At 54.2% G+C, this 16,743-nt stretch overlaps 1 protein-coding gene across 1 annotated transcript in view; it reads right to left on the reverse strand.

The window, feature by feature from the left end:
• Positions 1-15,354, reverse strand: part of RIMS3 (regulating synaptic membrane exocytosis 3) — a 35,239-nt gene extending 19,885 nt beyond the window's left edge. The window contains exon 1 of the mRNA XM_045190883.2: positions 15,050-15,354. The gene's annotated coding sequence lies outside the window, so the exon portion shown is untranslated. The remainder of the gene's footprint in view (positions 1-15,049) is intronic.
• Positions 15,355-16,743: the final 1,389 nt, after the last annotated feature.

Raw genomic sequence — 16,743 nt, forward strand, 5'->3', positions numbered from 1 at the left:
TGTGACCTTGAGCAAATCATTTCAACTCTCTTATTCTCCGTTTCCTCCTTCATAACATTATCCAAACTCCTGGGTCCCCTGTGGGGCCTTTAGGAACTTCTAACTTCAAGCTGCTTGTGCTAAAGCTCCACCCACAACTTTTAAGACTTTTAACACCTGAAGGACTCATCTACATCCAAATGCTAATCGGCTCTAGACACTATTCTTCCTTCCTCAGTGCTCCCCCTGACTAATGAGGTCTGTGTCCCTCCCCAGATGCTCTGTGACAGCCAGGCACTCAGGATCATTGGGGGTGGGAGGGTGGGGCGGGCTCCTGGCTCCACCCCCGGCCATGTGACCCTGAGCAAGTCACTGAGCCTCTCTGAACTTCCATCTCCTCTTCTATAAAATGTACCTACTGGCACCTGGACTGGCCGGACGCTCCTGGCTGGACTGGGGAGCAGGTGAGATGATGAGGGGCCGAAAAGCTCAGTGATTAAAAACCTAGGCTTTGGAGGCAGACAGACTTACTTCAAGATCTGCCACCTATTCGCTGTGTGACACAGGGACATTTCCCTAGCACCCCCAAGCCTGCCATTCCTCATCTCTAAAGTGGGGATAACAAAGACAGCCTTAGAATTCTTAGATGAAATATTACAAAGTAAGGATTGATACGCCCTAAATGCTCACTTGGGCAATGGCATTACTACTACTCAGAGCAGTGCCTTTTGTAAATGGTAAAGGGCTGTACAGGTGTTAGTGCTTATTGGACTGGATTACATCCCAGGAGCAACCATGTCGTGAGAAGCCTCAGAGACCAACAGGCTCACCTCCCACACCAGCTCCGGGTGCTTCCACCCAGAGCCCAGGACCAGTGTGGGATCTGGTCCCTGTACCTCTCAGGTGGGCCGGGAGCTGCCATGTGAAGCTATGCTCTCCTTTGCCAGCATCTCAGCTCCTGGCCCCTCGCTGGATGCTGGGCCTGGCATTTGAGACTCCTGCCCCAACCCCGATCCAGCACCAGGGCTGCCCACAACGTCACCTGTGCCAGGCTGTGCCCCTGTTGGAGGCTAGTGCTGGCATCCACAGAAGGGGAGAGAGTTCCCTTGTTTCTAGAATTTCCTTTTCCCCCTCAGGGATGTACGGGTGGGTGACAAGGCTGGGGCGTGGTGGGAGAGGTAGGCTGGGCTGAAGGGGCACACCTAGCCCAAGTGGGGAACACGGTGCCAGCTCCTCTCCTGATGGTGCAACCTTTATCTCCCCCAAACCAGGCTCACACACACACTTCACACACAGGTAGAGACAGGGCACAGTGTTTCAAATGTGGGATCGCACGCCACACAGACCCATACAGATGATACACACTTAAAGACACAATCACATGCATACAGACATGCACACGCACCTTTGAGATATTCAGCCACACAGAGGCAGCCCCACTGACAGCCACAGGCCTTCACACACTCACATACACACCCCTCCCTTAGCCCTGTCCAGCCCAGAGAGGCAGAAAGAGCCCCATCTCTTTAGTGGCCAGGGAACCTGTGTCCCTGGGTTCCCTCGGCCAAAACACACACACCATCTCTGAGCAGGCACTTGTGCGAGCTGGAACACACACACACCCATACACGCTCCAGCCCCCGGTCTCACCGTCCTGGCCCCCATCCCAGCAGACTGGACAAAGGAGCTCATCGGTGAGGTTTGTGGTGAGATGAGCAGGCTGGCAGGAAGCAGCAGCTGTCACCATGGCTACCAAGCTGACCCACTTCTCCTCCGCCCAGTCTGGCCCACCCAGCCTGGGCAAGGGCGGACAGGCAGCTTTGGGCACAGGGCCCCCTCCTCTCATGCACAGTACAGGGGCAGCCCTGAGGGCATGGGAAGGGACCGGCTGAGCATCAGAGAGGCTGGGTCCTGCCTAGGAAGGCAATATCCAGGCATCCCTTGGGAAGAGCAGGGTGCTGAAGAGAGGTCCCCTGCAAGACCTAAGCCCTGGTTTGCGCCAGCATTGGGGCCTCTGCCCTCAGAGACACACATGGGTTATGTGCTTGCCCTGCACACACGCTCAGCCACAGTCCTCACGCAGGGCGGGGTAGGGTGGCCAGGCCCAAACCTGTGTCTCAGAGCTGGGAGAGCCCTGTGTCCTGTTCAGAATGAGGGCCCTAAAGGCAGTGCTTCTCCACCCCCACCTTAGACTAGGGCTGCTGGGGGCGTGGCTGTGCCTTCATTCCTTGGACGGGGCTGCCACGTGTCTTCTTTGAGCCAGGGGTCCTTCCCTCCAAACTGGGGACAGAGAGGAACAACGTAGACCTCAGACAGCTCAGTCCTGTGAGGAGACAGCTCACAAAGGAGAATGAATCCCTCCTGAGTGACAGCCTCCTGCAGCTCCCCATTGCCCAAGGGAGAGAGTAAGAACCCCTCACCGAGGCCCACAGGCCCAGTGACACAGCTCGACCCATGCTCTCACCCCGCCTCCGTATTCCAGTCACACCGGCCTTTTCATTTCCTCAAAAGCGCCACTTGTCAGCTGTCTGCCTGGAATGTTCCTCTCCAGCCTACCTCCACACTCACGTCCTGAGGCCCCCACGTGCGCTGTGCCACCTTTTCCAGGCCGATCCCTGCGCATTACTCAGTCCCAGCTCGAATGCCGTCTCCTGGGAGAGTCGTCCAGACTCTGCGCTGCCTCTGCCTGTTCCAGCTTCAGTTGTGTCTCCGTGCAGAAGACATGTTGAGGCCCCAACCCTGCTATCCCAGGATATGACCTCAGAATAGGGTCACTGCAGACCTTCTTAGTTAAGTTGAAGTCACTCTGGAGTGGAGTGGGTCCTTAATACACTATGACTGCCATCCTCCTAAGAAGCTGGCCGTGTGAAGGCAAGAGACACATGGGGGGTGGGGCAGCATGCGATGATGAAGGCAGAGATGTGGGTGACGCGGAGACAAGCCCAGGGATGCCAAAGGTAGCCAGCTGTCACCAGAATCCAGGACAGACCATGGAACAGAGTCTCCCTCGGAGCTCTCGGAAGGAACCGACCTTGCCAACACTGAGATTTTGGACTTCCAGTCTCCAGGACGGTGAGAAAATAAAGTTATGTTGTTTAAGTCATCTAGTCTGTTGCACTTTGTTACGGTTGCCCTAGGAAACGGATGCACTGCCATTCCTGACTTGTTCAGTGCCTGCCTCCCACAGCCCACCCCTGGGTGTGAGCTGCTTGGAATTAGGAACCCGTTCTCTTCTCCACCCCGAATCCCCAGTGCCCAGCACAGGTCTGGCACGTAGTAGGGCTCTGTAAATGTTTGATGAATGAATGAATGGCGACCTATAATAAATATGAAATTAATAGTATTTACAGCTGGGGAGTAGACTTGTGAGTCATTTTTATTTTCTTCATGCGACATATTGTGTTTGCTAAAGTTACCTCTTTAGAAACTGTATTAATGTTGTCATAAAGAAAACACTAAATACATATTTGTCTTTGCAAAACATACATTAAAATAACAGACATTTTTAACCACTCTGTGTTTTGTGAAGAGGGAAATGTTCCGCTGTATGCTCGATAACTGCTTTTTTATTGATTAATTGATTCCTCCTCGTGTTGCCAGAGTGCCTTCCGGAGTCAGATTCACAGAGTGTGGGCTCTGGGCCTTGTGGGACATGGAATCCAGGCAGGAAGGGTCCAGGCGGAGTATGCGTGCTTGTCGGCCATCTCTACTATCCAGGCTCTCTCAAAGCTCATGGGATCTGGCCAGATGTGGCACCTGTCACCTGACTTGACACGTGAGACCACCACCAGCCCTGGCCGAAGACCACTCGTAAAAAAAGCAAGCCCCTGTCCTCAGTGAGTGCACTGTCCAGGGCTTCTCAAACTTTAATGTGCACACGACTCCCCAGGCATGTTGTTGAAATGCAGATTCTGAGTCCATGGTCCCAGGTGGTGCCTGAGGTTCTGCGTTTCTCACAGGCTCTTGTGCTGCTGGCCCATGGACCACCCAAGGCATTGAGAGATAAAGATAAACTCTGGTTGTTCTGCAGAAGGACTGAACTCTTCAGGATGGGGAGACCAGAGAAGTCATCATGGGGAAAAGTGTTGCAGAACACCTCAAAACCAGAAGGGATTCGGAAAGGTCGAGGTGGCAGGAAAGAGGTGAGAAGGCCCAGAGAGAAAACTTTATGTTCAGAGCCTGGGGGATAGAGCAGCGCAATAGGAGCAGGAGGTAAGTACAGCTGAGAAGGGAGGGCTGGGAAGGGAGGCTGGGCTCAGCCAATGAAGGGCTCCAAATGCGGGCTGAGGTTCGGCTTTAATCCCGAAGGGAGTGAGTGAAATCCGACATGACTCAGATGCAATGCTTTACAGAAATCAATCTGACACTGAGTGCAGAACCAGAGGAAGGACTGACAGCAGGAAGAGCAGTCAGGGTGCAGGTAGGAGGGGCTGCACTGCCTCACGTGGCGCAGGTGTGGAGGAAGAGGTGACTGGGAGCTGCCTAGAGTTAGTGATGGGACAAGTTTGGGGGGAAGAAAAAAAAAAACCAACAGAATCCAAAGTGATTTACAGGGAGGGTGGGGACTGAGAGGTGCCATCAGCAGAGCCTGAAGTCCCAGAGGAAAAAGTCGGCTTAGGAGGAAGATGAATCCCCATTTTAGATATGGTAAGTCTGAGATAATGCTGCAACTCCCACATGGAGGTGTCGGCCAGTGAGCAGATTCACTGGAGCTCAGAAGAGCAATGTGAGTGGGCAGGATTTGGGTGTGCCCCCTGGGGAAAAGTGGGATATGGAGAGGAAGAAGAATGCCCAGAGTATAGAGTGCAGAAAGGGCAAGATGTGATACCCATAGTTAGGGGAAGGAGGACAAGGGAACCCGCTGAAGGGCGGAGAACCAGTGGCTAATAGGGGGGGAACCCAGAGAAGGTGCCATGAGAACACGGGTGGTCCACCTGGAGGCCCTGCCACACCCTGACACGGAGACCAAGGCCTGTGCAGCCCAGGATGCAGGAGAGAGGCTGGGGAGCACCCTGACTCTCTCCTAGGGGGCAGGGGAGCCCAGGTCTGAAAAGAGCACAGCTTGAATGGGAAGCGGACTTGGGTCAGTTAGAGAAGGGGTGAGATTCCCTGGGGAGGGTCTAGCCTGCAGCAGGGCCCTGAGGGTTCTGGGGCTCCCAGGCACTTATTCTAGCTCAGCCCAAGCTCAGGAAGGACAATCCCTGCACCCAAACACATACACACACCCCTACAGAAACCTTCTTCCTCCCCCTCCACGAGGGGGCAGACTGGAGAACGTGGGGGAAGAGGTCTTTGGAACAAAGCCTTATTGCTGGGGAGCACATAGTTTCTCATTGCACTGGGACCTTCCCGAGAGTGAGCAGGGACACTACTAACAACCACACAGGGCCCACAGGCGTAAATTAGGACTATCCCAGGCAAATCCAGCTGTGTGGTCACCCTAGCCCTGGGAAATACTAGATCTCAATAAAAGTACCCATTAGGTCCCTGTTCCCCCTAGCTGAAGTGGTGGAACTAACAAACAGGTGGTAGGGATAGACTAGCTCATCCTCAGAGGCTGGGGCCCCGCTGAGGGTGCTGGTGGATGGGGAAGTCTCTCCCCCTCCCAGCCCCGCCCGAGACTGAGGGGGGGGGGCGTGTCCTGCGGAGACGCAGCAGTACCAAGGACAGCGACCGGCCGTGGTTGCTTCCTGCCGCCCAGCTTTTTTTTTTGCCAGGGCCGCCGCTAGCCCGATCAATATTTCATGGGGATAAGGGCTCGGGTTACCAGCTCCGCTCCAAGCCGGAAGGCGCCGCCTGTGCCTGCCACCAGCTCTAGGGACCCTCTTTGGGAACTCAGCACACCCGCAGCCCCAGCCAAACAGACACCGCCCTCAATGAACTCCGCATTCCCCTCGGCCCCTCCCTCCCCGTCCCTTTCCAGGGCACAAAGACCCGCGTGCACAGCACACACCTTCACACAACCACTCAGACACACCAGACAGCCAGATACGTGCTGTATAAGGATGAAGACATACACAAAACAACAGGCACACACCACAGCCAGCAAGCAAGCCACCTGGACACACGCATGCACACACATGCACACATACCACAGGCCTCACAGACACACTACGTGGAGATGCACTTGCCATACACCCACATGCATATCACATACAGACATGGGAGACACACTGCCACACAGAGAACCTCACACAAATGATGCAAAGATGCCTCGACCACAGACACACACTCACACCGCCCGCCCATGTGTGCAAATGCACACACACGCTATATGCTCTCAGAGAGACCCCCAGACATGTCGCCCAGAGCTACATTCACAGACACGCACACACACCACACGCACACATTCCTGCAAAATTAAACTCATGCACATACAAACACATACGATATTCCTTCACAGAGATCCTCGGACATTCACCCTGGATATGTAACACAGGCCCCATGTGACCCAGGCCCCCCACCCTCCTGGAGCCCGTGCCTGCCCTCCAACCATGGACACGGGACTGGGACGCGCTCAGGCAGATCGTCGGCCCTGTGGATAAATCCTGAATCCTCTAAGGCCTCCTGGGGTCAGTGCCCACTCACCAAGAGCAGGGAGTCAGCAGTGCAAACAGATGGGGAACGGAGGACCAAGTTAAAGGAGACCTTTGAGCCCCCAAATCCTCCTGGCTTCTCTGTCCCTAGGCCCCAAGTCCTGGGACAGAGGCTCTGGGGACAGCCTAAGCGCTCCCTGGGCGGCCCCACCACCTGTGTTGTGCGTGAAGACAAGGAGAACCATGCAGCCTGCAGCTCCTGGTGCCCCAGGAGTGCCCAAGGCCTGACTCAGAGACCAGGGGCCATCCTACCCGCACCCTAACACCCCAACTCCAAGAGACCCCCAAGCAGGCTGAGGGAACAGTGGCACAAATTCTCCTGTACGCAGGCACAATCACGGCAGGAGTCTCTGGAAGAAAGCCAAGCTGGAGCGCGGGATAAGGAGAGGGGTGCAAGCCGGCACAGCAGGAGGAGACCCTTAAATTTTCTAGGTAGGTGGAAGGGGCCTTCAAGATTATCTAGGCCAATGGTCCACATCTCTGGTGTAGCCACACCGTGTCCCAATTTTGCATTATCTCCATAACACTAGGTGCCCGCTCAGTGGTATCTGCCAAGTCTATATACTCCTGAGGCGCTCATTATTATTTTCTTCAAATTCACACTTTTAACTTAAAAGCATTTACTTTAATTAGAAACTTTGTGTGACTACTATACGCAGAAAGTCAATATCACTTTTAATCACTAGAAAATAAAGTAAAATAAATACAGTATGAACAGAGCTCTATTATTAAAGTTTAGCTACATGGAGCTGCCGGTCAAGATCTCCCTGTTAAAAAGGGTAGGGCAGCAAGCACTGGAAAGCCGGTGAAGACACACTAGCACTGCGCTGACACCTTCTCCCTGCGACAGCCTTGGACTTGATAAAGTTAAAAGGGAACCAACTTTCTCACCACGTGAGTAATGCTGCGTCATGGCAGGTCCACGAGCCACTGAAAGTCACCTCAGGTCTCACCGAAGGTACCACTCCCCACGGTGGGAAACCCCTGCAGGGGTTTGGGCACAGTGGCCGGCTGGCACTCTGTTGCCACAGTCCTTTCTGGACATGACAGTCCTTAGAAACTGCTCAGTTCTTTCCTATGACAAACTGTCCTTACCCCCACATCGAATACTAGACTCACAGAAGGAATTATCATCCCCATTTTTTAATGAGAAAACCAAGGCTCTCGAAGGTGGAGACTTGTCCAGAGTCACACAGCCACACAGGGGAGGTCCACGAGCAGGAGACCATCACTTCCGTCCAGGTGCCTTTTCTGCTCCCCCTGCATCCGCCCGTCTCACAGTCAGGAGCCCTGGCTCTGGGCTGACCTATGCTGGGTGTAGAGGAAGAACAGCGTCCTGGTGTCTGCCTGGTATCTGAGGCTCTCACAATCCCGAAAGGCAAACGGGCAAGTGAGTAAGTAGCTGAGGTTAAGAGATATTAAGAGCTTTTACTGTGCAATCACACTGCTGTATGTTCCTAGCCTGCAAATGGCACCTCTCTGAACCTCAGTTCCATTGTCTGTAAAATGGGTATGATAGTGCCCATCTTACAGGGCATGCACATGAAGTCTGGCACAACGTGCTCAAAAATACTTATTACTAGGGAGGGCCAAGAACAGAATTGATGCAGATAAGGAATAAGGGAGTGCAGGAAGGGGGAGTAGGCATGGCATGGTTTTTCACTGAGGAAAGGAAATGATTTAAGTCTTAGAGGATAAATATGATTTTGGTTGGAAAAACCGTTCTGATTGCTCATGCCCTCCTCCTCCCTCTCTCGCCACTCCGAAATTCAAGGTCTCATCTCCCTATCTCTCTGATCAGGCCACTAAATGACATCTGACATGTTCTTCAGAGCCTGCCCTGGGCACTGCTGCCCCAGGGTAAAGATTCCCCTTTAAGTCACAATGCCCAGTCTCTTTCCCCCAGGTGCTGTCCAGGTGGAAGGCTGGAGGCCAGACCCACCCCAGCACTCTAAGGGTTTTAGCAGATATCTTTTGAAGTGCTTGCCCTGTTAACCGAGAGCCCTGCCTTCTCCAAGGAGGTCAAGAGCCATGTTTGCATGTCTGACTTTGTGAGCCTTCCCAGCAGGCTGCAGTCGATTGGACCAGGATGGGCACCTGACCCACTCAGAACCAATCAGATCTTCTTCTGGAAGTTTGGACTTGGATCTGTTAAGCCGTGGCTTTTATGTCTAGATGTGGCTGGAACTGAGGGACACACTATAGGAACTATAGGTGGCCCGGCATCTGGGAAAGCAGAGAAAACCTAGTCTAAGAGACAGAAAGGTAAAAACGGCCAGTACGGTTGCTTCAGTTTCTCCTGGCCTACAGGCCTCACTTCCCAGAGACTAGGGCGTTTTCTGCCCGTCGGTCTCCAGGAATTCTTTATGTTCTCGTACTAACCCTTCCGTATGACTGAAGTTGATTCGAGTAGGTTTCTGTATACAAGCAAAGACCTGATTAAGACAGGGAGAAGCTGGGAGCTGGAGACTCAAAGATGAACAACCCTGAAGAAAAATAATCACTGTGCCTACACCAGAGGAGCTCAGGTTAACGGGAGACAAGGAAGAATAGATGTGGACACAGTGCAGATGTGGCTGAGGGAAGTGAGCTAAGTCAGCCCAGGCGGGGGCCAAGAGCGCTCCTAAGAGGCTTCTCAGCAAAGGTGGTAGCTGAGCTGATGATTTTGAAGAAGACAAAGGGAGACAAAGTAGCGCTGGGGAGGCATTACAGGCAGAAGGAACAGCAAGTGCTGAGGCCCAGAGGCCCAGAACAGCCTGACATGTTAGAGGAACCGCCAGGAGTTCAAAGTGTGGTGGGAGGGGGGCAGGGGAGATGAGCCTGGAGAGGCAGTCACGCAGATCACAAAGGGCTTTGAATACCACGCTGGGAAGCTGAAGCCTTCCCTGTCAGCAATGGGGAGCTACTGAAGTATTTTAAGTAGCAGGGGGTGACAGGGTCAGTTCTGTGTTTTAGAAGAATGGCTCTGGGGCCATAATGAGAAAGGACTGGAGAAGGCAGGCAGAGAAGGAGGCAGGGAGGCCAGTGAGGATGCTAAGCAATGATTCGTCTATTCCTTCATTCACTAAACAACTCACTGTGTGCCTACTGTGTGCTGGGGCTAGGCAAATAGGGGTTCCTCACCCCATGGAGTTTACAGTCTAGCAAGAAAGAGACAAGGAAAAAGCAATTCAAGTGTGATGAGTGTCACGAAAAAGTACAAGGTCCTATGGCAGGGGGTGGGGGCGGGGGGGGGCGTGTTTAGTTTCCAGTTTTCAAGCTTTGCTGTGGAAATGATGTTCGAGCTGGTATCTGTCTGCAGGATAAGTAGGAGTTCAGGGGCCCCAGGAGGAGGATTATATTTCAGACCGAGGGAGCGGGTTTGAAGTCCTGCAGCTGAGGGGGAGGGAGAATGGAGCCAGATGATACAAAAAGATGGGCAAGGACCCGATCACACAGGGCCTTGTAGATGACGTCAGAGTTTGGCTTTGTTTCCAAGAAGCCTTGGAAGGGTCTTAAGCATGGGAATAATATAAACATTTATGTTTAGAAGATCACAGTATGAAAAATGAAGTGAAGCAAGAACAGAAACATAACGAGACCCATGTAGGAGGCTGCTGCAGAGGTCCAGGTAAGGGCTAGTAGCGATCTAGGGTGGGGCGGTGGGCAGAGGGAGGGATGGCAGATTCATGAGATATTCGGGAGAACGAACAGGGCTTGCTGAGGACTGGCTGTGAGATGTGGGGGTGAGGTGTCCAGGAGAACTTCCAGCTTTCCAGCTTGAGCAAGTGGGTGGATGGTGGTGGCAGAGAAGAGCTGCGGACATCGGAGGCAGAGCAGGTGCCTGTGGGCGGAGCTGGGGACCTAGGTGTGGACCTGAGGTTGATTGTGAGACATGTAAAGCAGTTATATCTTCAGGTCTTGAGCCCAGAAGCAACAGTCAAACCAGTAAGTGAGTTTACCTGGTGGTGGGGAAGAGTGTGCAGCAGCGTGAGAAAAGAGGCCTGGGTGGCTCTGAGAAACCAGGGTAGCAGCAGGGCCTGGGGCCGAGTGACCAGGAGCTCTGAGCCTGGAAAATCAGAACCATGAAACCCAAAGGGTACTTCTCGCAGCCCTGGGAGGCATGTGGCTCTGGCCCCACCTTTCCTGGCCAAGCGTGATGCCTCGGCATGGGCACTTCCCAGCTGAGACAGCCCTCCCTTCCCCACAACACCTTCCTCGTTGGCAAACTCCAAGTTATCCTTCAGACCCAGCTCAGGGGCCCCTCCTCCTAGCTGAAGACCTCCCTGGTTTAGGCACGTCCTCTGCAGTTTAACAGCCTGGGTTTGAATCCCAGCGCTGCCACTTGATGGCTGTGTGACTTTGGCCGGGATACTTAATCTCACTTTCCTCATCTATGCAATGGAGATAATAATAGTACCTATGTCACTGGGCTGTTTGAAGATGCATATGCAAAGCGCTTGGCAGAGAACCTAGCCCAGAGTAAGCACTAAATAAATGTTACTATTATTAACATCCCACCCACCTTGGGACAGTTAGTCATGTCCTCCACCTTATACCTCCTCCACTTAGGCACTGTCTGCAGGTCTGTGTGTCTCCCTACCTCTTCCCACCCTTCCCAATTTGTGGGGTTATATGGTAGGCAGGGCCCAGTGCTCAATGAAAATGCCGGACCCCTTGTTCAAAATTATTAAGAATTTCAAGATAGTGACAGCAGAATATTAAACCAAGCAAGGGATCCTTCTTCGTGGAGGGTCCCCTGCAACCACAGACACATGCAAACAACCCCGTCCTCGCCCAAACAACCCCGTCCTCGCCCCCGGCCAGCCCTGGGGCTAGGCGTGGCCCAGGTGGGTGTCAACCTCCAAGCAACAGAGTAAAAATGACAGCTGACAAGTGAGAGAGGGTTTTGTGATTTCCATTTGGAATTTCATTTTATCCTTCCCATAGAGAAATGACATCGATCCCATTTTATAGTTGAGGACAGTGAGGTTCAAAGATGGGGTGTGCCTTCCAGCTGGAATGTGAACATAGGCCAGTTGGCTTGAAAGCCATGCCTGGTACCCTCTGGCTCCACAGGGAGATCAGGAGAACCTGCCGCCAAGGGATGAACTTTGTCAACAAGGCCCAGAGAGAGGGAGCTGGAGGGATTGAGACTGGCCCCCTCCCTCCTGGGAGGAGCAACGCAAACAACCAGCTCCCTGGGCACCAGGGCTGCTGCACAGGGAAAGGGGTAGGAGAGGGCAAAAGGTCACTTTTGTGAAGGTTTTGCCTGGGGGCCATAGGCCCCAGCCCACACTCTTTGGAAATCAGACCCTGCCTCCTCTGCTCAAAACTATTTAGGGGCTGCCCTTGGCCGCAGGATAATTCTCAAGTCTTCAGTATCCTGCTAGACCAGGCAGTTCCGGTGTAGCTGTGCCAGCGCCTGCCCACTCTCTGCCCTCTCTCCACTGCCGTCCTCCCCCACCACACCAGCCTTGTTCCCACCATCGCCAGGGCTATAGCACACACTGTTCCCTTTCCTCATCTCTTCTTTGACTCCTCAACTCCTCAGCACCCCAGGTTCCCTGAATCCCTCCTTTCAACACACATCACCTGCTCTGGGCCCTCTCCTGGCTAGAATGTAGGCTCCTGGAGGCAGGCTCCTGGAGGATGGCTCATAGCACTTGGTACATCAGGTATCTGAATGCATCCCCTGCAACAGAGGCTGGGGGCCCTGCACTCTCTGCCCTTCTCTCCACTCCTCCCCAGCCATCCTTTTCTTGTCCAGGTATCTTGAGCCCACGGTGTGAGGGGCTCAAATTTGCAGAGGGAAGAGAATCATCACACAGTACGCGGCACTAGCCTGGGTGCTGTACATCCAGTTAATACGTTTAATCCCTCAAGAACCTTCCAGATGGGAGTGGGACAGGCTGAGTGTAAATTATTCCTATTTTCCAGGGGTGTCTGAGACCACTTGCCTGGAATGGCAAAAGACCCTGGAAGTGGACGGCATGGCATTTGAACCCAGGTCTGTCTGCTGCCTAAATACTCGGGGTCCTCTCTGCCCCTGTGACTCACTGTTTCCAGCCAGCTCACCTCCAGCCAGAGAGCAACTATTTCCTACCCATGCCCTCAGTTCACATATGCCCCAGGCAGTACAGCTCCTCTGTTGGGTCAGCAAAACACCAGTGTAGAGGCCAGCATAGGAGTCACTCCTCCCCTGGGTCAACAAAATGCCAGTGTGGGAGAAATACCCCCCAGGTCAGCCAAACACTAATGGGGGAGACACCCCCATTGTCAGCAAAGTGCAGGTACAGGAGGCACACCGTGCATCCCCAGTCATCAAAAGGCCAGTGTGAGAGGCAATTCCCTGTACCCCCGTCTGCCTGGGCCCATGACATAGGCTGGGGGTGCACAGATAGAGTCCTCTGAGGCGGTGCTCCTGGGGTGTGGGAAGGCAACGTAGCTGGAGCTGCTATTGCTGCCTGGGGTAGAAGGCTGTGGCTGGGGAGTGGGGAAGCCTAGGGTGAGAGTTCTCGCATGGCACTAATGAAATCAACCACCAGCCTGCCCCCCCTCCCCTCACAAGGCTCCCCAGGGACCCTCCAGGCTCCAGCTGATGCAATGCCCGGGCCAGATAATTGTTTTCTTCCCTCCTTAAAGGGCCAGATGCTGTAGCAGCTACAGACATCCCCTTGACCCCTGACAGACCCCATAGAGCTTGGTACCTGGTTAGGGGTAGGGGGAGCCCAGAAAGGAATAGTTCAGCCCTGAGTTCTGCAGAGTAAAATCCAATTAATGTCCAGAGGCCAGAAGTGTCTGTGAGCAAGAAGGGAGGGAAAGATAATAAGACAGAAACGGTGCTTGGCCCAAGACAGCACATGCCCCGAGGGAGGGACCGTGGTCCCTGCTGGGTCCTCAGCACCTGATTCCTGCCTGCCTGTCCCTTCAAGTCCTTGGCACAAGAGTTGCTCCTGAGTTCAGCAGTTATCTTACTGAGCTCCCCCGAGTTCCAGGGACTGTGCTAAGCAGCTCAAATCCACCATTTTATTTACTCCTCCCAGCAGACCTAGAAGGTAGGTTTGTTTTACTGAAGGAAGCTCAGAGAAAGGAAGTGATTTCCGTAATAGTGCAGAGCCAGAAAGTGGCACAGCCTGGGTCTGAAGCCAAGTTTGCCCAACTCTGGGCTTCATATCCTGCAGAGGGTCAGGCAGGGCTCAAACCCTACGGCTGGAGATCCCTAAGCCAAGCAGCCTGGCACAGAGGGCAGGGAAGGGGTCCGTGGCTCCTCAACAGGCTCTGACAGTCATGGTGCTTGGTCTAAACACAGGTTTCACAGCCCCTCTTCCCTAACCCCTGCCCCATCAGGTTGCTCATGTACCCCCAGAGACAGTTGGCAGCTGCCTGATTGTAGACTAATTGGTGGTGGCTGGCAGCAACTGTGGGGCTGGCTAGTTAACCCCTTGGTGACCAGGCCTAGCCCAGAAAGGCCCCAAACCCAAGGACTCTAGACTTAAGAAGTCATCACGGGCAGAGGACAGAGCCAAAGGGACAGCAGCCTTTCTCACCACACCCAGGCATTCACCCCAGGAGCAGGGGTTGGATGCTGACATTCACCTAGCCTCCCCAGCCCCATAGGACCCCATCTGAATAGCCCCTGGGTGGCAGTGCCAGCCATCACCCCTTGTTCTCTGGTCTTGGGTATGGCATTGCCCACCTCATCCAGAACCATGGGAGCCATGAGCCCTCGCGGGGCTTCCGGGCCCAGCATACTGGGAAGAAACCCACTCCTCAAGGCTGGGCTGTCCAGAGGAAGTGATCTGGGCATGAGCCCGGCAGCCTGGAGGCCAGCCAGTGAAGACACCTCCCCTGAATGAGAAGGTGCCCAGGTTGCTCACCAAGGGTCTTGCCAAGCTTCCCAAACCCTGGACTTCCCACCATGGGTTGACCAACAGCATCTCCCAGCTTCCCAGAAGCCCCCCTCTTTCCACCCTAGGGCTGGAGTGAGCACCACCCCTTTTCTTTCACAGAGTGGGGGGTTCTTCTAGGCACCACAATGGTGTCTCATTGGGAGGAAAGAGTGGCCGCTTGTCAACCAGGGCACAGGCAGGAGAGAGGAAGGCAGGCTGCCTTCCAGCTCTCTTTCCAGGAGGAATTTTAAGCACTTTCCAAAAATGCCATGCGAGGCAATGCCTTTGAAGACCAGGACCCCAGATCCTCTGAGCTTCAGCAAAACACTCAAGACTCTGGAGCCCTCTATTCCATTTTCCAGGCTCCCCCAAACATCCCATGTTCCCTTCGTATACCTTAGCCCCCACCCAAGAGCCATTACACACACTGTGCTCATCTCCCCCCGCCCCATGCCCCAGCACCCGCCCCCCAGACCCTGCACGCTCAGATCCCTACGTGGCGCCTGCCGGCTGGAGCTCCCCTCCTGTCCCTGGGTGGTCCCTCAGACCTCCGCAGCTCTCTTCCCACGTCCGCTCCTAGGCGAACAAGGCCTACAGACTTACCTGGGGTGGGGCCAGGGTCCAGATAGGGAGGGGTCTCCGTTGGCTAAGGCAGCTCTGCAAGGCGGGGCAGGTGCTGCCCCGGGACCCCGCCCCGCAGACCCAGTGGTAGGCGCGGCCGGGTCCCAGGCGAGTGGTAGACTCCGATGAGGTAGGGGCGCCGGGCGGGGAGGGGCGGCGAGTGAAGCTCACGGGGGCATCGCCCGTCACCGGGCTGGGCAGCTCCGCTCTGTCCGCCTGCGCTGCCGGCTTTGCAGCCGCCACGATTCTCAGCCGCCGCGGGGTGCAAAGCACAAGCCCGGGCTGGCGGGAGGTGAAGAGGGAGGCGGGGCCTGATGGGGGCGGGGCGTGATGCGGGAGGGGCCCTGGGGTGGGCGGGGCCAGGGGCTGGGTCTTTTATTGTGGGAGGGGCCTGGTGGAATCTGGAGAGCCTGGGTTTGCCAGATTAGGGGCACCTACGCTGATAAGGCCTCGAAGGGGGCGGGGCCTAGAAGATGCTTCAAACTTCTCCACATTCCTAGGACCTTCCTGCCTCATACCTCAGCTCCACAACCTCTATTTGTTCTTTCTTAGCCTTCCTATTCTTTGGGGCACCTCGATGGCATGACAGTACCCCTGTTTCACCCTGGACCAGATCGAGGAATGTCAGATGATGAGAGAAGGAGCAAATGACTTACAAACATCAAAGCCGATATATAGATGGAAAAACTGAAGCCCAGAAAGGAAAAGGCTTGCCCAAGTGCCTGCTCTGGGGAAAAAGGCTTCATGGTGTCTCTTCCAGACAGGGGCTAAAGTTGTAGGGTTTCCTGCTTTGAGACCCAAGTTAACCTCCCTCCCCTGCCCTCTTCCCCTAGAGCAGTGTTTTTCAACTTGAGGAATTTGCCCCCACCTCCATTTCTGGGAACATTTGGCAATAATGTGTAGAGACATCATTGGTTTTCACAGCTGGGGGTTGCTACTAGCATCTAGCGAGAAGAGATGAGGCGTGCTGCTAAACATACTGCAATGCACACGACAGCCCCATGCCAAAAAATTATCAGGCCAAAGTGTCAATGATGCCAAGGCTGAGAAGCCCTGCTCTAGGACCTGGTATCCGTCTAGATGAACTTCCAAATGGGCTCCCTGAGCCCTGGGTTCCCTGGCAGCCAGGAACTTGAGGATGCTGTATAAAGTGTCTCCTAGGGTGGCCCCATCTACCATCTTATTTATTTTTATGTAGATGGCAAGGGAGGGAGAGAAACATCAATGTGTGGTTGCCTCTAGCAGACCTACTGGGGACCTGGCCCACAACCCAGGTATGTGCCCTGACTAGGAATCGAACCTGGGACCTTTTGGTTCACAGGCTGGCACTCAATCCACTGAGCCACACCAGTCTGGGGCCCGGCTTGCCATAGTTAACCTTGCTCAGCTGATCAATTCCACTTCTGGGCTCCAGTGTTCTTAATTCCACTCATTTACAGAGGGGACAATATTATTAGTATTCGCATTCCTAATTGTTTGCTGGAGGCAGGCAAGACAAGTAGTATTCCCTGCTGAAGGCATGGATTAAAACGTGAATGGGGAGTGGAAAGGTGTGGGGAAAGGGAGATGATTGGGATTAAACGACCCTCCTGAGATAGCTAGCTCTATCTTCTGCATACTTCTCACTATCTCACCCCTTCTCACCTGGTCTGTGAGAAAGGAAAACTGAGACCCAA

The sequence above is a fragment of the Desmodus rotundus genome, chromosome 3 (genome assembly GCF_022682495.2).
Source record: "Desmodus rotundus isolate HL8 chromosome 3, HLdesRot8A.1, whole genome shotgun sequence".
In the NCBI taxonomy this organism is placed as follows: Eukaryota; Metazoa; Chordata; class Mammalia; order Chiroptera; family Phyllostomidae; genus Desmodus; species Desmodus rotundus.